At 36.6% G+C, this 22,285-nt stretch overlaps 6 non-coding genes across 6 annotated transcripts; 3 read left to right on the top strand and 3 right to left on the bottom strand.

The window, feature by feature from the left end:
- Positions 1-12,237: 12,237 nt before the first annotated feature.
- On the bottom strand, positions 12,238-12,325 carry TRNAS-GCU. The gene has a single exon. It is a non-coding gene; the product is annotated as a tRNA-Ser (tRNA).
- A 3,560-nt stretch (positions 12,326-15,885) lies between these two features.
- Positions 15,886-15,973, bottom strand: TRNAS-UGA. The gene has a single exon. It is a non-coding gene; the product is annotated as a tRNA-Ser (tRNA).
- An 824-nt stretch (positions 15,974-16,797) lies between these two features.
- TRNAG-GCC lies at positions 16,798-16,868 on the top strand. Its single transcript has one exon. It is a non-coding gene; the product is annotated as a tRNA-Gly (tRNA).
- Positions 16,869-17,316: 448 nt separating this feature from the next.
- Positions 17,317-17,390, bottom strand: TRNAM-CAU. Its single transcript has one exon. It is a non-coding gene; the product is annotated as a tRNA-Met (tRNA).
- A 1,963-nt stretch (positions 17,391-19,353) lies between these two features.
- TRNAT-GGU lies at positions 19,354-19,425 on the top strand. The gene has a single exon. It is a non-coding gene; the product is annotated as a tRNA-Thr (tRNA).
- A 650-nt stretch (positions 19,426-20,075) lies between these two features.
- TRNAY-GUA lies at positions 20,076-20,157 on the top strand. Its single transcript has one exon. It is a non-coding gene; the product is annotated as a tRNA-Tyr (tRNA).
- Positions 20,158-22,285: the final 2,128 nt, after the last annotated feature.

The following is a 22,285-nucleotide window of genomic DNA, read 5'->3' as shown; positions in this document are numbered from 1 at the left end:
ACTACGAATTCCCCTTTTTGTTTGCGAATCCCTGTTTGTATCCTTTGAGCGCACGCCCATTAAGTAGCGATCAAATTAAGGAAATCGATCAAACGATCCCAATACCGTGCCAGCCCAAATCATGATCTTCACCAACTTGGATTTGGTTCTCTCGCGAAAATCGCGAGTTGCAGAGATGAGAACCATGAAAAGCAAGATCCCGAATAAGAAAACAGAAACCGAGGAAGAGGAAACCACAAGAGTGAAGACTAGTAGAGTCTCGTCTTTTGTCATTCTTTGCTCCTTTTTCACTCAATGATTCCTTCGAATTTGCCGACCAAAAATTCTATATGTCTATTCTATCTATGATATTTCTATATATATAGAATATGATATCTAATATGACATCCGATTTGTCAAAGGGATTGGATTGGTGACTTACCCATTCAGTGACTTTGGCACTGGACGTTCCAAAAACGGGTACTATCGGATCGGGTGAATTAGAGAATAGACAGAGGTCCGTTGGCATTTCAGCCTTTCTTCTCCTTTCAGGGCCTATCCGAAAGAGAATCCAGTACCTCTTGGTCCTGAATATCAGAATAGGACGAACGAACCGGCCTCCGCGGATATCTTTGCTTCGGAACAAAACCCTGCAATCAAATAGATTGTCCCAAGGGCGCCATATTCTAGGAGCCCAAGTTATGCTATTGAAAATTCGTTCCTCTAGCAGTTCCGGTTTGAGCATTCCGTTCCCTTTTTCAAACTCCACTTCTTTTCATATAGCAATCCCTGATCAAAGAGAGAACAATATCCATTTCAAAACATTTATAACAGATTCCTTAGTTCGGACCGACGAAGTAATGTCACTCGACTATTATCAACCTGACTGCAATCTTTTTCTGTCGGTAAGGATTGCACCAGAGCACCTTCTACTTCTAATAGGCCATGAACTATAGATAGAGAAGAATCATTCTGAGCGAGTACATAAGAAGCGATCCACTTTTTTTCATCGGTTCCAGGGGAAGACCAAAGATCTTGCGCGGCAGGTCCGCCAGAAAAACTCAAAAGAGAAAGAAGTCTCGTTAATCTCTTCATGCTCGTTCCAAGTTCGAAGTACCTTTTGGCCAAAGAAAAACCCGCTTCCTGACACGATTGCCTCTTTATCTTTATATAGATAGATTCTATGGGGTTATTACTTAGTAAGTCTATTTTGTACAAGAGCCCCTCCTATCTGATAGAAAAGGGTCCCATGATCCCGAGCCGATCTTACCTTGGCTCGCAAACCCCAAGTTTGTCTATGAAGAGCTAATCTAATTGTATTTTTTTCTAGAATGGATTTCTTATGTGGAATACTAATGGATAGGGCCTCGTTGCTAAGTGCTACAAGATCTAGTGCACTGGAACTCGTGGTTATGGACCCGAATCCTTTAGTATGGAACATTGTCTTTTCCAAGTAAAAACCCCTAGTATATGAAAGAATGAAAAGGTGCTTTCGTTCTTGTGGAATAAGAAGCCCTCGTACCTTAATGAAAGGAAAATCGTAATTTTTCGTTAGGTATTTGACCAAATAGGATCGTCCAGTTCCTATAGAACCTATCACTAAAATACCCGATAGGGCTAAGCGGAACGAAAAGGGTTTTCCATGAGATGGTAAATGAAAACGATTAGTCCCACACGAGGTTTGGGAATAAGTGATTGTCTGATAATGAGCAAGGAATATACGTCTTTCTGCTAAAGAGGATCTATTAAACTCATAATTCATTAGATCCTTGTTATCAATGCCAACTAGGTATCATAAGGAAATGGATCCCGGTTGTTCAATCCTTTGATAACCAAGGTCATTCTTTGCTAAAGAGAAATGATCACTATGAGTCAGACTCAATAGAATTGGATCCATTCCAAATAGCGAGAATTAGGATTCTTGATCCCTCTCAATCTCTCTTTCAATTCGAGGATCCAGAGAGGTGTTTTCATAGTCATCTCCGAATATTTGCCATCTCGGAATATTTTCGATTTCATTTTTCTATGATATGTCTTTCTATATGAAAATTGGTTATTTACGATGTACGATGATCCCTGTTAAGCATCCATGGCTGAATGGTTAAAGCGCCCAACTCATAATTGGTAAATTTGCGGGTTCAATTCCTGCTGGATGCACACGAACGGGAACATTCCATAAGTCTATTGGAACTGGCTCTCTATCCATGGAATCTCATCCATCATCCATACATAACGAATTGGTATGGTATATTCATACCATAACATAAGAACAATAAGAACTCGAATTCTTATCGATACTGGAACTCAGAGCATAGGAGGGAAAGTCGATTTATGGATGGAATCAAATACGCAGTATTTACAGAAAAAAGTCTTCGTTTATTGGGAAAGAATCAATATACTTTTAATGTCGAATCGGGATTCACTAAGACAGAAATAAAGCATTGGGTCGAACTCTTCTTTGGTGTTAAGGTGGTAGCTGTGAATAGCCATCGACTACCTGGAAAAGGTAGAAGAATAGGACCTATTCTGGGCCATACAATGCATTACAGACGTATGATCATTACCCTTCAACCGGGTTATTCTATTCCACTTCTAGATAGAGAAAAAAACTAAAGGAGAATACTTAATAATACGGCGAAACATTTATACAAAACACCTATCCCGAGCACACGCAAGGGAACCGTAGACAGGCAAGTGAAATCCAATCCACGAAATAATTTGATCCATGGACGGCACCGTTGTGGTAAAGGTCGTAATTCCAGAGGAATCATTACCGCAAGGCATAGAGGGGGAGGTCATAAGCGCCTATACCGTAAAATAGATTTTCGACGGAATCAAAAAGACATATCTGGTAGAATCGTAACCATAGAATACGACCCTAATCGAAATGCATACATTTGTCTCATACACTATGGGGATGGTGAGAAGAGATATATTTTACATCCCAGAGGGGCTATAATTGGAGATACTATTGTTTCTGGTACAAAAGTTCCTATATCAATGGGAAATGCCCTACCTTTGAGTGCGGTTTGAACTATTGATTTACGTAATTGGAAGTAACCAATTAGGTTTACGACGAAACCTAGAAATCGATCACTGATCCAATTTGACTACCTCTACGGGATAGACCTCAACAGAAAACTGTTGAGTAACGGCAGCAAGTGATTGAGTTCAGTAGTTCCTCATAGAAAATTATTGACTCTAGAGATATGGTAATATGGAGAAGACAAAATTGTTTGAAGCACGCACAGAACCGGAAGCGCCCCTTGTTTCAAAGAGAGGAGGACGGGTTATTCACATTTAATTTGATGGTCAGAGGCAAATTGAAAGCTAAGCAGTGGTAATTAAGACCCCCGGGGGAAAATAGGGATGTCTCCTACGTTACCCATAATATGTGGAAGTATCGACGTAATTTCATAGAGTCATTCGATCTGAATGCTACATGAAGAACATAAGCCAGATGACGGAACGCAGAGACCTAGGATGTAGAAGATCATAACATGAGCGATTCGGCAGATTTGGATTCCTTTCCTATATATCCACTCATGTGGTACTTCATCATATGATTCATATAAGATCCATCTGTCTAGAGATCGTCATATACATCTAGAAAGCCGTATGCTTTGGAAGAAGCTTGTACAGTTTGGGAAGGGGTTTTTTGAGAGAAAAGAAGAATCTACTTCAACCGATATGCCCTTAGGCACGGCCATGCATAACATAGAAATCACACGTGGAAGGGGTGGGCAATTAGCTAGAGCAGCAGGTGCTGTAGCGAAACTCATTGCAAAAGAGGGTAAATCGGCCACTTTAAGATTACCATCTGGGGAGGTCCGTTTAGTATCCCAAAATTGCTTAGCAACAGTCGGACAAGTGGGTAATGTTGGGGTGAACCAAAAAAGTTTGGGTAGAGCCGGATCTAAGTGTTGGCTAGGTAAACGCCCCGTAGTAAGAGGGGTAGTTATGAACCCTGTGGACCACCCCCATGGGGGCGGTGAAGGGAAAGCTCCCATTGGTAGAAAAAAACCCACAACCCCTTGGGGTTATCCTGCGCTTGGAAGAAGAACTAGGAAAAGGAAAAAATATAGCGATAGTTTTATTCTTCGTCGCCGTAAGTAAATACGTAACTAGGAATATGGAAAATTGCATTTTTGGAATTTGCAATAATGCGATGGGCGAACGACGGGAATTGAACCCGCGCATGGTGGATTCACAATCCACTGCCTTGATCCACTTGGCTACATCCGCCCCTTATCCAGCTAAAGGATTTTTTTCTTTTTTCCGTTGATCATTATTCTATTTATTCTGACCTCCGTACTTCGATCGAGATATTGGACATAGAATGCCACTCTTTAAAAAGGAAAAAAGGAGTAATCAGCTGTGACACGAAAAAAAACGAATCCTTTTGTAGCTCATCATTTATTGGCAAAGATAGAAAAGGTCAATATGAAGGAGGAGAAAGAAACAATAGTAACGTGGTCCCGGGCATCTAGCATTCTACCCACAATGGTTGGCCATACAATTGCGATTCATAATGGAAAGGAACATATACCTATTTACATAACAAATCCTATGGTAGGTCGCAAATTGGGAGAATTCGTGCCTACTCGGCATTTTACGAGTTATGAAAATGCAAGAAAGGATACTAAATCTCGTCGTTAACTGAATTCTGAATAGAAAGATTAAGAAGAAAAAAAAGATTCAAAATACCCAATATCTTGCTAGAACAAGATATTGGGTATTTTTGTCTTTTCTTTCTTCAAAAATTCTTATATGTTAGCAGAAAAACCTTATCCATTAATAGCTGGAACTTCAACAGCAGCTAAGTCTAGAGGGAAGTTGTGAGCATTACGTTCGTGCATTACTTCCATACCAAGGTTAGCACGGTTGATGATATCAGCCCAAGTATTAATAACGCGACCTTGACTATCAACTACAGATTGGTTGAAATTGAAACCATTTAGGTTGAAAGCCATAGTACTAATACCTAAAGCAGTGAACCAGATTCCTACTACAGGCCAAGCAGCCAAGAAGAAGTGTAAAGAACGAGAGTTGTTGAAACTAGCATATTGGAAGATTAATCGGCCAAAATAACCATGAGCAGCCACAATATTATAAGTCTCTTCCTCTTGACCAAATTTGTAACCCTCATTAGCAGATTCATTTTCAGTAGTTTCCCTGATCAAACTAGAGGTTACCAAGGAACCATGCATAGCACTGAATAGGGAACCGCCGAATACACCAGCTACACCTAACATGTGGAATGGATGCATAAGGATGTTGTGCTCTGCCTGGAATACAATCATAAAGTTGAAAGTACCAGAGATTCCTAAAGGCATACCATCAGAAAAGCTTCCTTGACCAATAGGGTAAATCAAGAAAACAGCAGTAGCAGCTGCAACAGGAGCTGAATATGCAACAGCAATCCAAGGACGCATACCCAGACGGAAACTAAGTTCCCACTCACGACCCATATAACAAGCTACACCAAGTAAGAAGTGTAGAACAATTAGCTCATAAGGACCACCATTGTATAACCACTCATCAACAGATGCAGCTTCCCAAATTGGGTAAAAGTGCAATCCGATCGCCGCAGAAGTAGGAATAATAGCACCAGAGATAATATTGTTTCCATAAAGTAAAGAACCAGAAACAGGCTCGCGAATACCATCAATATCTACTGGAGGGGCAGCGATGAAGGCGATAATAAATACAGAAGTTGCGGTCAATAAGGTAGGGATCATCAAAACACCGAACCATCCGATGTAAAGACGATTTTCAGTGCTAGTTATCCAGTTGCAGAAGCGACCCCACAGGCTTGTACTTTCGCGTCTCTCTAAAATTGCAGTCATGGTAAGATCTTGGTTTATTCAAATTGCAAGGACTCCCAAGCACACGTATTAACTAGAATATAGATAATAGAAGGCTTGTTATTTAACAGTATAACATAGACTATATACCAATGTCAACCAAGTCAGCCCAAAGATTGGCTATCCATATAAATAAATTAACCAAACCAATAATTTTGTATTTGTAAATGAAGTGAGTAAAAGTTAAAAACTTTGATGGGTCTTTTCTATATGGGTTGCCCGGGACTCGAACCCGGAACTAGTCGGATGGAGTAGATAATTCTTCCTTGTTACAATAGAGAAAAATCCCTCCCCAAATCGTGCTTGCATTTTTCATTGCACACGACTTTCCCTATGTAGAAATAGCCAATATTCTATTCCAAAGAGGAAGTTCTACTAATTTTTTAATTAGTAAGTTGATTCACCTACTCTTTATTATAATAAAAGGAACATTTCAGAATGAAAAATATGAAAGTTTTTTCTTGATCATTTATCAACCCTTTCCTGTTTATTAGTTTTGTCTAATGATTAATTAAGAGGGTTGACCAGGTCATTGATACCTATAATATCCAAATACCAAATACGCTCAGTGTGTGATCCACTGAAAGAAAAAAGAGTTGTTTTGGTGAACATCAAAGAAAAAACTTGCTCTTCTTCCGTAAAAAATTCTTCTAAAAATGCCGAACCCAATCGTTGCATAAAAGTTCGTACCGTGCTTTTATGTTTACGAGCTAAAGTTCTAGCGCATGAAAGTCGAAGTATATACTTTAGTCGATACAAAGTCCGTTTTTTCGAAGATCCACTATGATAATGAAAAAGATTTCTACATATCCGACCAAATCGATCAAGAATATCCCAATCTGATAAATCCGTCCAAATGGGTTTACTAATAGGATGCCCCGATCCAGTACAAAATTGAGCTTTTGATAAGTATCCTATGAGGAGAGTAGCGGGGACTATGGTATCGAATTTTTTCATTCGAGTATCTATGAGAAATGAATTCTCCAGCATTTGATTCCTTACCAACAAAGGACTTTTTGGTACACTTGAAAGGTATCCCATAAAATCGAAGCAAGAGTTTGCTAATTGGTTTATATGGATTCTTCGCGGCTGAGTCCAAAAAAAGAAATAATATTGCCAGAAATTGATAAGGTAGCATTTCCATTTCTTTTTCAAAAAAAAACTGCCTTTTGATGCAAGAATTGCCTTTCCTTGATATCGAACATAATGTATAAGAGGATCCATAAAGAACCATAAGGTTTTCCGAGAAAAACCAGGGTACATTATCCCAAAATGTTCCATCTTCCTAGAAAAGTGGATTCGTTCCAGAAAAGTTCCAGAATATGCTAATGGTAAGCAAGAAGATTGTTTACGAAGAAACAACAAGAAAAATTCATATTCTGATACATAAGAGTTATATAGGAATTTAACTAGTCTTTTATTTTCTTTTTGAAAAAAAAGAATGGATTTCATTGAAGTAATAAAACTATTCCAATTCGAATAGTAGTTGAGAAAGAATCGCAATAAATGCAAAGATGGAACATCTTGGATACGGTATTGAAGGAGTTGAACCAAGATTTCCAAATGGATAGGATAGGGTATTTCTATATGTGATAGATAATCCAAATGCAAAAATTTGTCTTCTAAAAAGGGAAATATTGAATGAATAGAGCGTAAATTCTGAAACTTTGGTATTTCTTTTTCTTTCGGACAAGATAATTCCCGTAGCGAGAATGGGATTTCCACAACAATCGCAAACCCCTCAGATAGAATCTGAGAATAAAACTCAGAATAAAAAAAAATTTTGTAATCCAATAATCGATCTTGATTAGGATGATTAACCGAGTTATCCAAAAAATTCTGCTGATACATTCGAATAATTAAACGTTTCACAAGTAGTGAACTAAATTTCTTGTTATTCCAACTAACTATTTCCACAGGTTCAGAACCGTTTAATCCATAATCATGAGCAAATGCATAAATATACTCCTGAAAGAGAAGTGGGTAGACAAAGTATTGTTGACGAGATTTCTGTTTTTCTGAATACCCTTCGAATTTTTCCATTTGTATTTCTACTTGAATCAGAGAGAAGAAGCATTTCTCGGTTTATCGAATGATGATACATAGTGCAATATGGTCAGAACAGGGTGTTGCATTTTTAATACAAACCCTGGAAAGAAAGGGAGTCTAATCCACGGATCTTTTTCCGCTCCTTTTCTACCGAATTAGTTTATGTTTGTTCTAAATTACAAAAAAGAACAGAACAAGTTTTTTATTTTTGCAGGCCAATCGCTCTTTTGACTTTGGAATACAGCCTCTTTATCAATATACTGCTTCTTTTACACATTCAATCCATAACATCCCTTATTCAATCCATAATCAAGAATAATTAGGATTTCTAAAAAAAAAGAAAAAATAAAGGGTCCACTCATAGGAAAACCCAACCTTTCCCCACATCCGGCACTAATCTATTTTTAACGTCTAATTAGAGCGGGGAATCCTTCCAATTAGGAAGTTAAGCTCGTTGCTTTTTATTTTACCAGAATTGGAGCCAGGCTCTATCCATTTATTCACTAGACCCAGAAAATCGTAATTTTGGATTCCATTCAAAAAAGATTGATTTTATTACGACATGCTATTTTTTCCATTCATTACCTTTGAGGATCAGTCGTGGTCTTCTAGACTCTACCAAGAGTCTGGACGAATTTGTTGTTTCATCCAAATGTGTAAAAGATCATAGTCGCACTTAAAAGCCGAGTACTCTACCATTGAGTTAGCAACCCAGATAAAAAAAGGATCTTAGATACGATCGAAATCCAAAAATCAATGGAATTACACCGCGCGCTTCTGTCAAAACATTGAACTAGCAAGACATCAAAAGAAAGATTTTATCGACCATGAAAAACACTCAAATGGCAAAACGAACAGGTCCGGTTAAATTCCACTAAAGTGAAAAAAAAGAGCGACCCTAATCACGATGGCCAAATTCTCCTTTTTTTAGCGATTTTTATTAAAAAAAATATATATTATATTGTATGAGAATACATGCAAGAGGAACACCCTTATCATTTGAGCGAAGTGTAAGCAGAAAAATTAAATATGGAGTGAGGATAAAGAGACCCATCTATCTACAAATTCTATTTGTTCAATAGACCTTTGTCAATGGAAATACAATGGTAAGAAAACAAATTAGATAGAAAAAGTAAATAAAATAGGGGCTTATGTTGGATTGGCACGATATAAATCCAAATAGGATTAAGAAAGAGGTAAATTGTGTCTAAATAATTAGACAACGAGGAATACTAATAATCTTCTCCTATCCTACTTTTTTATTCATTTAGTTCTTCAATTAACTCAAAGTTCTTTCTTTTTCTTTAAAGAATTCCGCCTTCCTTAAAATATCATAAACAGTTCTTGTCGGTTGAGCACCCTTTTCAAGGAAATAGAGAATAGCTGGAACATTTAAACAAGTTTGATTCTTTATCGGATCATAAAAACCTACTTTTCGAAGATCTCTTCCTTCTCTTCGAGATCGAACATCAATTGCAACGATTCGATAGACAGCTTATTGGGATAGATGTAGATAAACAACGCCCCCCCTAGAAACGTATAGGAGGTTTTCTCCTCATACGGCTCGAGAAAATGATTCGAATTTCTGTCGATAATAATAGAAATTAGACTATGACGTCCATTAATTTCCTTACAGAAAAAACAAATTTCATTTATACTCATGACTCAAGTTGGCTAATTCTGCCTGAGAAACTTCGAAGGCAAAATCCTTCAAAAATTTTTGAGTCGTCTTTAAACTCTTTTCTTTGTCTCATTTCGAACGAATTGACTTTTATTCCTTATTCTGATCCAACTCTGTTGTTGAGACAATTGAAAATTGTGTTTACTTGTTCTGGAATCCTTTATCTTTGATTTGTGAAATCCTTGGGTTTAGACATTACTTCGGGAATTCCTATTTTTTTCTTTCAAAAGAGTAGCAACATACCCTTTTTTCTTATTTCCTTCGATAAAGCATTTATCTCTTCTATAGAAATCTAATAAGGGGGATTGATTCTGATATACTTTTATTGGACTTTCTTCGTATTTTAACCTTTCGATTTATTTCTATATTAAGGATAGACTGACAAAGTTGGCCTAATTTATTAGTTTTCACTAACCCTAGATTCTTTCCCTTGATAAAAAATAAACTCTGTCCTCTCGAGCTCCATCGTGTACTATGTTACTTAAACCCTGCGCAAATTTGGTTCGGAACGAATAGAACAGGCTATGTCGAGCCAAGAGCATTTTCATTACTATGGAAAATGATGGATAGCAAAATCCACAATCGATCATGTCCTTCAAGTCGCACGTTGCTTTCTACCACATCGTTTTAAACGAAGTTTTACCATAACAAACATTCCTCTTTTCATTGCAAAGTGGTATAGAAAATTGATCCAATATGGATGGAATCATGAATAGTCATTGGTTTTGTTTTTTGTATACTAATTAAAATTAAAACTTGCTATCTATGGAGCAATATGGATAAAAGAAAGTAAGTATTTATCCGGGAAGCCTCCGCCAAGATCCAATTTATTTAAACCCATATTCGAATTCTATCATATGAATGAAACATAGAAAAAGACGACTAAACAAGTTTGCTTAAAACTTATTTATTATTAAATTTCCACCCTCAACGGATGGCTCGAGATGATCAATCTTGAAGTGAGAAGAGAAGGATTGACTCTTCCTCAATAAATAAACTATCAACCTCCAAAAAAGTTTAATTCATTTAATTACTAGAATTAGAATTCTATTAGTAATATATTTTTTCCGTACCAAAAACAATTAACTATAATAACTAAATAAACTATTCCAATGAATAGATTGAAAGTTTTTGGTAGTTAATTGTTTTTGGTACTTCTTCGACTCGAAGACCAAAAGGAAGAAAAAAATATGATTAAGTGATTATTAAGTGATTATTAAGTGATCATAGTAGAGGCATATCCTGAATGTGCCTGCTAGATCCCATTTTTTTCATGAAAATAAAGGTAGTCAATTTGACTGGACTTAAGACTTTATTATGTTTTCTGAGAAAACATAAGATATCATTATTCTCTTTAATAAACTTTTGTCTCATACGGAGTACTATATGATTTCACCGTTTGTTTCATCAGAAACAATCTGGGACGGAAGGATTCGAACCTCCGAGTAACGGGACCAAAACCCGCTGCCTTACCACTTGGCCACGCCCCATTTCGGGTTTTATGCGACACTAATAAACACTATTATGTTTATTTGTTATTCGTCAATACCATTTCAATTACATAAATAAAGAAGAGATATTCTCTTGCTAGTATTCTACACATGCAGATAATATAGAATCAAAAAAATGCATTGATCATTACATGGAATTCTATTAAGATATTATATGAAAGTCGAATTTATTCCACTCTCATTTGAGAGTGCGAATACAAGGAGGTATTTTGTGTTTGGGAAAGTCCGAAGAAAAAAAGATTTTGAATCTGCCTTTTCCTTCTTTCCCTTAAAAAAATAACTCAATCAAAATCCAATTATTTACTCTACAAGAATGAAATGCTTGTTATGCCTAATATACTTAGTTTAACCTGTATCTGTTTTAATTCTGTTCTTTATCCTACTAGTTTTTTCTTTGCCAAATTGCCCGAAGCTTATGCTATTTTCAATCCAATCGTGGATATTATGCCTGTTATACCTCTATTCTTTTTTCTATTAGCCTTTGTTTGGCAAGCTGCTGTAAGTTTTCGATGAAATCTTTAGTACTCTGTATGCCAAATTGAATGATGTGTTCATTCCAAAAAAAAAAATTAAAATGGGTAAAAGCCGAGAAGTTTTATATTTTTATATTATGAACCCTCAATTCTAAAATTGAAATTATTCTACATTGAATGGGTAGCTACAGCAATAAATTTGGATCAGCCTTTCTACTCCCCTGCACCTAGGTTGAGCAGGTACCTTTAGGTACCTACACAATACCTATTCAATACCACCTAACCCTATTTTTGCTATTGATAAGAGTTCTTATTATAAATGAATTCTTGCAATTTTTTTCCAGAATTCATTTTTGCATTTTTAGGTATCAAAAAAAACCATCCTAGTGGATCCGTGTGGTAAGGAAAAACTGGTAATCTATTCCTTAAAAAAAAATCTTGGAGATTATGTAATGCTTACTCTCAAACTTTTTGTTTATACAGTAGTGATATTCTTTGTTTCACTCTTTATCTTTGGATTCTTATCTAATGATCCAGGACGGAATCCTGGACGCGAGGAGTAAAAATTCAATTTTTTTTTTTTCTTACAAATTGGATTTGTTTCGTACATTTATCTATGAGAAAATCCGGGGGTCAGAATTCTTTCCAGTTTGAAAGTCCCAAATGATCCAAGGGAGCGGAAAGAGAGGGATTCGAACCCTCGGTACAAAAAAATTGTACAACGGATTAGCAATCCGCCGCTTTAGTCCACTCAGCCATCTCTCCACGTTCCAAAGCGAAAGGTTTCCGTGATATGATATAGGCAAGAAATAAGAAATAACGGTTGCAAAAAACCCCTTTTTTTCTTTCAAAAGTCTATAAAAATTATATTGCCAATTCCATTTTAGTTATATTCTTTTTTCTTAATGTTAATAAAAAAAAGAAGAAAATTCTTGTTTTTTCTTTGTAAAAATCGATATTGACCGAGAGACAATCAAATAGATTTTCTCTTTAGCGGGCATTTCCATATAGGACTTGTTATAATTATAATAAAACAAGCTATATATAAAAAAACGCTTTTTTTTTTTTTGTCGATTATTTATCAAGAAAGCAAAAAGGGTTCTTATCAAATCCACCATAAAATTGGAAAGAAGCATAAAGTAAGTAGACCTGACTCCTTGAATGATGCCTCTATCCGCTATTCTGATATATAAATTCGATGTAGATGAAATTGTATAAGCGAATTTTTCGTATTTCCTTAGACTTAGACCGCGCAAGACAAGAATTTTTCGCTATTTACGATTTCATATTCTTGTTACTAGATGTTCTATAGGAATAAGAAGAAATCGCAACTCCTTTGCGCTACACATAAAAATTGATTTCGAAGGTCCTTTTTTTTTTCAGAATCCTCCATTTTAGTTCTTCCCCCCATGCAATAGAGAGGGAATGGGAAAAAAGGGGTTACTTTTATTTTCATTTTTCCCTTAAAAGATAGACTTTGAAATAGGAGTCTTGGAATAATGCTGAATTCAAAGGTTTATTTCTATAAGTATAAGATAAGAAAAACAAATCGAATCAAATTCATGGATTTACAACGACCTCGGTTGTGACTCCATAGATAAAAATGGAAAATTTCTCTCTTCGAGACCATTGAAAAAGGGCATTGAACGAGAAAGAAATCGTCCACAGATATAAAACTATCATATGCCTTGGAAAGTGATATGAGGTGCTCGGAAATGGTTGAAGTAATTGAATAGGAGGATCACTATGACTATAGCCCTTGGTAGAGTTCCTAAAGAAGAAAATGATCTATTTGATACTATGGATGACTGGTTACGAAGGGACCGTTTCGTTTTTGTAGGATGGTCTGGCCTATTGCTCTTTCCTTGTGCTTATTTCGCTTTAGGGGGTTGGTTTACAGGGACAACTTTTGTAACTTCTTGGTATACCCATGGATTGGCAAGTTCCTATTTGGAAGGTTGTAATTTCTTAACCGCAGCAGTTTCTACCCCTGCCAATAGTTTAGCACACTCTTTGTTGCTACTATGGGGGCCAGAAGCACAAGGAGATTTTACTCGTTGGTGTCAATTAGGCGGTCTATGGACTTTTGTAGCTCTCCACGGGGCTTTTGCACTAATAGGTTTCATGTTACGCCAATTTGAACTTGCTCGGTCTGTTCAATTGCGGCCTTATAATGCAATCTCATTCTCTGGTCCAATTGCTGTTTTTGTTTCGGTATTCCTTATTTATCCACTGGGGCAATCTGGTTGGTTCTTTGCGCCGAGTTTTGGCGTAGCAGCGATATTTCGATTCATCCTTTTCTTCCAAGGATTTCATAATTGGACGTTGAACCCATTTCATATGATGGGAGTTGCCGGAGTATTAGGCGCGGCTCTGCTATGCGCTATTCATGGAGCAACCGTAGAAAACACTCTATTTGAGGACGGTGATGGTGCAAATACCTTCCGTGCTTTTAACCCAACTCAAGCTGAAGAAACTTATTCAATGGTCACTGCTAACCGCTTTTGGTCCCAAATCTTTGGTGTTGCTTTTTCCAATAAACGTTGGTTACATTTCTTTATGCTATTTGTACCCGTCACCGGTTTATGGATGAGTGCTATTGGCGTAGTTGGCTTGGCTCTGAACTTACGTGCCTATGACTTTGTTTCCCAGGAAATCCGTGCAGCGGAAGATCCTGAATTCGAGACTTTCTACACCAAAAATATTCTTTTAAACGAGGGTATTCGTGCGTGGATGGCAGCTCAGGATCAGCCTCATGAAAATCTTATATTCCCTGAGGAGGTTCTACCACGTGGAAACGCTCTTTAATGGAACTTTCGTTTTAGCTGGTCGTGACCAAGAAACCACCGGCTTTGCTTGGTGGGCTGGGAATGCCAGACTTATCAATTTGTCCGGTAAACTACTTGGAGCTCACGTAGCCCATGCCGGATTAATCGTATTCTGGGCCGGAGCAATGAACCTATTTGAAGTGGCCCATTTCGTACCAGAAAAGCCCATGTATGAACAAGGGTTGATTTTACTTCCACACTTAGCTACTCTAGGTTGGGGAGTAGGGCCAGGGGGGGAAGTTCTAGATACTTTTCCATACTTTGTATCTGGCGTACTTCACCTAATTTCCTCCGCAGTCTTAGGCTTCGGTGGCATTTATCACGCGCTTCTGGGACCCGAGACTCTTGAAGAATCTTTTCCATTCTTTGGTTATGTCTGGAAAGATAGAAATAAAATGACTACAATTTTGGGTATTCACTTAATTTTGTTAGGTCTAGGTGCTTTTCTTCTAGTACTCAAGGCTCTTTATTTTGGCGGTGTATATGATACCTGGGCCCCTGGGGGGGGAGATGTAAGAAAAATTACCAATTTGACCCTTAGTCCCAGTGTTATATTTGGTTATTTACTAAAATCTCCTTTTGGGGGAGAAGGGTGGATTGTTAGTGTAGATGATTTAGAAGATATAATTGGTGGACATGTATGGTTGGGTTTTATTTGTGTATTTGGGGGAATTTGGCATATTTTAACCAAACCCTTCGCATGGGCTCGCCGTGCATTTGTATGGTCTGGAGAAGCTTACTTGTCTTATAGTTTAGCTGCTTTATCTGTCTTTGGTTTTATCGCTTGTTGTTTTGTATGGTTCAATAATACAGCTTATCCGAGTGAGTTTTATGGACCCACCGGGCCAGAAGCTTCTCAAGCTCAAGCATTTACTTTTCTAGTTAGAGACCAGCGTCTTGGAGCTAATGTGGGATCCGCTCAAGGACCCACAGGTTTAGGGAAATATCTAATGCGTTCCCCAACTGGGGAGGTTATCTTTGGAGGGGAAACTATGCGTTTTTGGGACCTTCGTGCTCCATGGTTAGAACCTCTAAGGGGCCCCAACGGTTTGGACTTGAGTAGGTTGAAAAAAGACATACAACCTTGGCAAGAACGGCGCTCAGCAGAATATATGACCCACGCTCCTTTAGGCTCTTTAAATTCCGTGGGTGGCGTAGCGACCGAGATCAATGCAGTTAATTATGTCTCTCCTAGAAGTTGGTTATCAACTTCTCATTTTGTTCTAGGATTCTTCTTTTTTGTGGGCCATTTATGGCATGCAGGAAGAGCCCGAGCTGCTGCAGCAGGTTTTGAAAAGGGAATCGATCGTGATTTGGAACCTGTTCTTTACATGAACCCTCTTAACTAAGATTTTCTTATTTATACCTGTTCTACTTTTTTTCTGTTCTGGCTCGGTTATTCTATCTAGCCGAGCCATTCATTCCTTTTTATGAAAGAAAGATAAGGGACAGAATAAAAAAAAATGAAAGAAGAAACAAACGTATTCAATAAGCAAAAGGAGAGAGAGGGATTCGAACCCTCGATAGTTCCTAGAACTATACCGGTTTTCAAGACCGGAGCTATCAACCACTCAGCCATCTCTCCACCGCCTAATCCTTATTTTACTCCTACAAATAGAACATAGCCATATAAAAAATAAAAATATTTATTAACCTCTAGAAAGATATCAGATACAAGTTCCTTTTCGATATATCTCTGTATACTGTATACACGGATACAGGATCCGCTATACCCGCTTGTGAAATAAAGACTAAATAACCTCCTCTCACCCCCATATCCAAATAAAAAAGAGGTTAAGTAATAAATTTTAATTAAAGAGAAGAATCAATGGATTCATGATTAAACCCCTCCTACTTCTTGTATTTTTTTACAATTTTGGTTAAGTGAGGGATCAAATATGTAGTCAACTTTATTTGATGGTAGCTTGGAGGATTAGAAATATGACTATTGCTTTCCAATTAGCTGTTTTTGCATTAATTGCGACTTCCTCAGTCTTAGTAATTAGTGTACCCCTTGTATTTGCTTCTCCTGATGGTTGGTCAAATAATAAAAATGTTGTATTTTCCGGTACATCATTATGGATTGGACTAGTCTTTCTCGTAGCTATTCTGAATTCTCTCATTTCTTAAATTAAATTTGGTTAATATTTAGTAACCCCATAAAAAAGAAATAATAAAGGCCATTTAAAAAATTCGAATAGTGAGACGTATTAAAACGCAATTTGCGTTCCGAATTGCTAGCTCTTCTCTTTCAGTATTATGAAATTCCCATTAGAATATTCATTGACAGATAATAAAAAAAGGAAAACTCTAATATCTAATATAATAGAATAGAAAATGAAATGAAACGGTCGACCCAGACATAGACGGTCGACCCAAGCGGATATACGCTATAAAATATATACCGTAGCGAGCGTAGTTCAATGGTAAAACATCTCCTTGCCAAGGAGAAGATACGGGTTCGATTCCCGCCGCTCGCCCGCTTAATTTATCAAAGTACTATGATAAAAAGTTTAGTCTAGTTAATTGTTTAACTACTTATATTAAATTAAGTATTAATTAAGTATTAGTCTAGTGCCGTATCCCTTACTATATTTACCCTTCCTTTGCATCCCCCTCAAAAAAAGAGGGCGCTCCGGAGGCAGAAATAGAACTAGCCAACAGAGCCCCAAAATTGGGTATTAACTGAGACAAACAACGGGCAAACTGTTTTTAAAAGGAAGGGAGAGGTAGACTGTCCCTTTCATTTCATTTTTATTTTCTGCAAGGTAGGGAGAAGCCTTGCGCCTTCTTTTTGTGAAGGCAAGTGGCTTCGCAAATTGCTCAATTTTGCCCTCTAGGGCCCGGAACTAATGAATAAAAAAGGGTTGGATACGCCCCTCTACCATATCTAGAGAAATAGAATACTCCTTTTATAGAGACTGCTAAGTGCGGAGACGGGAATCGAACCCGTGACCTCAAGGTTATGAGCCTCGTGAGCTACCAAACTGCTCTACTCCGCTCTGTAGTACCAGAAACTGGTGGACAAAAAAGGCTTGAATACAAGCCTTTAACATGTCTAGACAAATAGAATACTCCTTTTATACAGAATGGAGCGGGTAGCGGGAATCGAACCCGCATCGTTAGCTTGGAAGGCTAGGGGTTATAGTCGACGTTGGTTGATTATTTTTAACGTCTCTAATTCAAAACCGAACATGAAATTTTGATTTCATTCGGCTCCTTTATGGATATTCTCACCACTTAACATCTATGTCAGCTTTTCTATTTGAATGGAACCAAAGCTCTCTGCTTTCTAGATGATCCTTATAGAGTAGGAGATAGAAATTCTATCTAAATCCATCTAATCTACTTACTTCGTTCCCTAATTTCATTCAAGAGATCCTGAGGAAAAGAATTGGGTTTCCACCGAGCTGAAACAATATGCGGATGGTTCTAGTAAACCAAAACTATCGTTTTTTAGCTATTTGGCTTCCTTATCCTTTAACAAAAGAAGATTTAGTTACGATTGGAAATCAACTTTTTTGTATCTTCATCCATAGATCCTTTACTCATATTTTCAAAATTGGAATACTTAAATCCAATGCAAAATTATGCTTCGCGACTCTGTACTCATATCATAATCCAATTTTTATTTTGGATGCAATTTAAATTAGTTTTTGGGTACAAATCGCCAGAATGTATATTCTTCCTCAATATGCTATTGAGAGGAAAAGGATTTAATCCTTTATAAGAACTAAAGTTTTCATCGGAATATAAAAAAAAACTTAAGGATGCCTTAAGTATATCATTTCAAATTCAGTTATTAATAGAACGAATCACACTTTTACCACTAAACTATACCCGCTACATTGTATATTATGGTATAAATGGTACCCTTTGTCAAGGATAGCCATTTGACAAGGAGGCTAATTCCCCCTTATTGAATCAGATGGAGAAGGTTCATGACACTGAGCCATTGGTACTTCTACTTCGATCGCGCGCCTTTACTTTAGGATTTAGATAGCCCCTCTCCCTCTGGTCTGTAAAATAAATCTCTTCTTACCCTGCTAATAGCGCCTGAACCAAATGTATTTATTTTGATTAGGATCCTATCCTATTCTACGGTTACGACTACAATAATCATTATTTACTTTGCGAGGACGTAAGTGTGCCAGACTGCTAAATTGTTTTATTATTCCTACAATATAAACTAGGGGATATAGGGGGTAACACTGTCCCTATAAATTCCTTTTTTCCTTTTCTTTTTTGTCCAGAATTGAACAAAAAAGAAATTATAGAAGATGTTTTCTTCCCCCATTAAGTCCGAGCCATAGAGTAAGAGTGAGATGAGTTTTCCAAATTCATCATAGACTTTCCCTATGGCTTGATAGAAGTAAGAAGCAAAGAGTTGTAACTTAAAGAGTCGTAACTTAAAGAAAAAAACGGACAGGGCTGACAGATTTACCTGATGTAAAGAAGATCCTAAAAGTCTATGATTAGTCGACTCTCTCCATTTAACACTTTCCTCTCTCTCCTTTTTTCCACTGACTCAATGCTAGTTTATTAGATTCTTGTTTAAAAGAATCAAAAAAGTTCAATAGAACTAAGAACACATAAAAAATAGCATAGAGGATCAAGGCCATTACCAAAAGTTCCTCCCAAGGATCCTATCCTATTGGGTATCTGTTCCCTGCCTTTTCCCGCTAGGATTGGAAATCTTATATTTTCCATATACCATTGAATCCTTGGGGTTCCAGAATCCGCCTATTTTACTAGCCTTCGGAAACGGAAAACCATGAACCAAGAAGAGTTGGGTATGTTTTTTTTTCTTAATTTTATTTTGAGCTCTCAAGATATCAATACATATACAATCTATACATAATGTCTCTCTCTATATCTCTATATATTATATATATATAATATGTACATTATGCAGTAGACCCATAATGGGAAATCAAAGTGGCAAATTTTTGAATTAAATAAAAAGCCCTTTTAACTCAGTGGTAGAGTAATGCCATGGTAAGGCATAAGTCATCGGTTCAAATCCGATAAAGGGCTTTTTAAATTAGTGGTAGAGTAATCTCGTGCTAAGACGTAAGTCATTGGTTCGAATCTGATAGAGTACTTTTCTACTAAATTGATTCGCTTTTTTCTTTGTTTTTGAAGCTTTCTCTTTAGAGAATTTTATGACTTAGTGCGGGATGAATGCATTTTTGGTCTGAACACTAAATGAAGCACGGAATGGAAATAAAAAAAAAATTGGACTCTTTTTCATCTTATCTTAGATCAATAAAATAACTACCTGTACTGAACTAATCTAGAATCCCTTTTAGTAATCCATTCTTATTCTATACATTTAAAATGAATTTCCCTAAAAGGTAGAGGATGATCCATGAATTAATCTAACCATCAACTAAAAAAATCCTAGATGAAAACATAGCAGAAAAGTTAGAAAAACTCTTTGCTTTGGATCTAGTTATACTTTTCGAGTATATTGACAATTCAAAAAAACTGCTCATACTATGATTATAGTATAATCACGAGCGGTTGTATATGGCCCTATCGTCTAGTGATGCCCCTATCGTCTAGTGGTTCAGGACATCTCTCTTTCAAGGAGGCAGCGGGGATTCGACTTCCCCTGGGGGTAGGGAGTATTATGAAAGGAGGTTAATCATAGATTAGCAAAAACCCTAGAATAAATTCTTCCTGGGTCGATGCCCGAGTGGTTAATGGGGACGGACTGTAAATTCGTTGACAATGTCTACGCTGGTTCAAATCCAGCTCGGCCCAAAAATCTAGGGCTTCGTGAATATGAACTAAATCCTTTTGTTTTTCTCCCATAAAATAAAATGTCTGATCTATAGAAATAAAAGAGAAATAAAAAAGGGGATTTTTTTTTCTAATCCATATCTCTCTCATTCCTTTCTTACAAACAAAAGAGTTTTTCTTGTTGAAGGGTGGATTATTATCCATTTTTAGTGATAAAAAATCACGACATACTAGTTATGTCACTCTCACTATACCCACGTATAATATAATATTAATATGTGGGTATGTAGTATATGATTCGTCTATTTCTTAGAGTACGACAGACGAATCGAATCTTCTTATGGTTCTATTTAAGAATGGGTATGCCATACACCCCGCGGGGATTGTAGTTCAATTGGTCAGAGCACCGCCCTGTCAAGGCGGAAGCTGCGGGTTCGAGCCCCGTCAGTCCCGAACTAGGGTTCAATGAATGGAGAAATTCATATTTCCTTTTTCCATGAAAAAAAAGGGGCAGGGAGCAAGATCAAATACCCATAGGGCACCCTTACTTCACTTTTTTATTTTGCATCTCTCATTAAAGAGGGAGGGAAGGAGTATAGGAATTTTTTTCACTACTCCCGATCGATAAAGATAAAGAAAGACACACATACGATATGTGGATTAGTAGAATTTTAGGATATTACTCTATCTTTCTTTATGATGATACCATCCTCATCTTAATTTCCTATTCCACTGTTATGGAATAGAGTACCGGTATTTTACCGGAATCCATACATAAATTGTATTCCCTTTTTATTTCAGACCTCTTTTCCCCATCTCACTTCTACTGCTTATTTGGATGTCTATGTGACCCATAGAAAGTTGCTCATATAATACATACATAATTGTATGTATAACTATAAGAAAAAGGAAGAGAAATTGTATAAGATTAAGAAAGCTCGTGGGTTAGAGATATAGAAAAGAAAAAGTAGAAAAAAAAGGATTAAAAAAGAGGGAATTCCTAATCCAATCAAAAAACCCATTTTGGTCTTAGTATGGATATAGGATCTTCCTATGTTATACTATATAACTCTCATCCATGAATTGATTTGATAGATCCGATATTCATAATATTGAATTGATTCAGTATTATCAGAATGCAAGCCCTACCCTTGAATTTACAAGATACCCCTTTTTCCTCTCCATGGGATTACATCCCGAGTTATTGTGAAAATAAAAAATAAAGAGGTTATGGAAGTCAATATTCTCGCATTTATTGCTACTGCACTGTTCATTCTAATTCCTACTTCTTTTTTACTTATTATTTATGTAAAAACAGTCAGCCAAAATAATTAAGTGGAATTCCAATTAATCATTGAAGAAATGAAAAAGGGATTAAATAAAAAAAATCCAAGTCTTAAATGAAAGGATCTGGTTGGAATCTTAAAGTGTGGTAGAAAGAACTACATATAGTTTTTTCTACGACACTTTAGAGTCTTTCTATTATATTATCTTTGAATCTACATAGAATAGATTAGTAGATTGAAATAGTTAAGTAGTCTAATTCAATTTCTTTTTTCATTGCATCCACTTAATTTCAATCAGGTCAAAATAAAAAAATCGAAGACAATTCTTGACCAAAGAATCCATGGAAGGAAAGAAAAATAATATAAGAATAGACTATAGTAAAAAGTAAAAGGAAAAAACCAGCGAATCTTTCATGCTTAAATATCCCGCGAGATGCTTCAAAAGAGAATAAAAATTATTCTAAGAATAAAGAAAGAGTATAAAACAAATGGAAAATGTGTGATATGCCGTGAATAGTTCCGTGGAAGAAAGTCTAATTTTCTTATGTATAGAACTTTTTTTAACCATTAGTCATTTCTAGTAGAAATTCTTAATTGGTATAATGGCTCTTTCTTACAATACAAGAGTTTCTTACAGGAGTGAAACAAAACTAAAGAAAAAGATTAAAGAATAACGTTTGACAAAATAATTAATGCAAAACGATCAATTAAAAAAAGAATTGATACAACAATTTGATTACTTAATCAATTAGTAGTATCGTATCCCTAGAGTCCACTCCTTCCCCATACTACTAGTGAAAGAGAAAATGTAAAGACTACCATTAAAGCAGCCCAAGCGAGACTTACTATATCCATCTAAATTA

Source organism: Hordeum vulgare, unplaced genomic scaffold, assembly GCF_904849725.1.
Source record: "Hordeum vulgare subsp. vulgare unplaced genomic scaffold, MorexV3_pseudomolecules_assembly, whole genome shotgun sequence".
NCBI lineage: Eukaryota > Viridiplantae > Streptophyta > Magnoliopsida > Poales > Poaceae > Hordeum > Hordeum vulgare.
The sequence above is the reverse complement of the archived record's forward strand: the minus strand, read 5'-3'. Positions and strand labels throughout refer to the sequence as shown.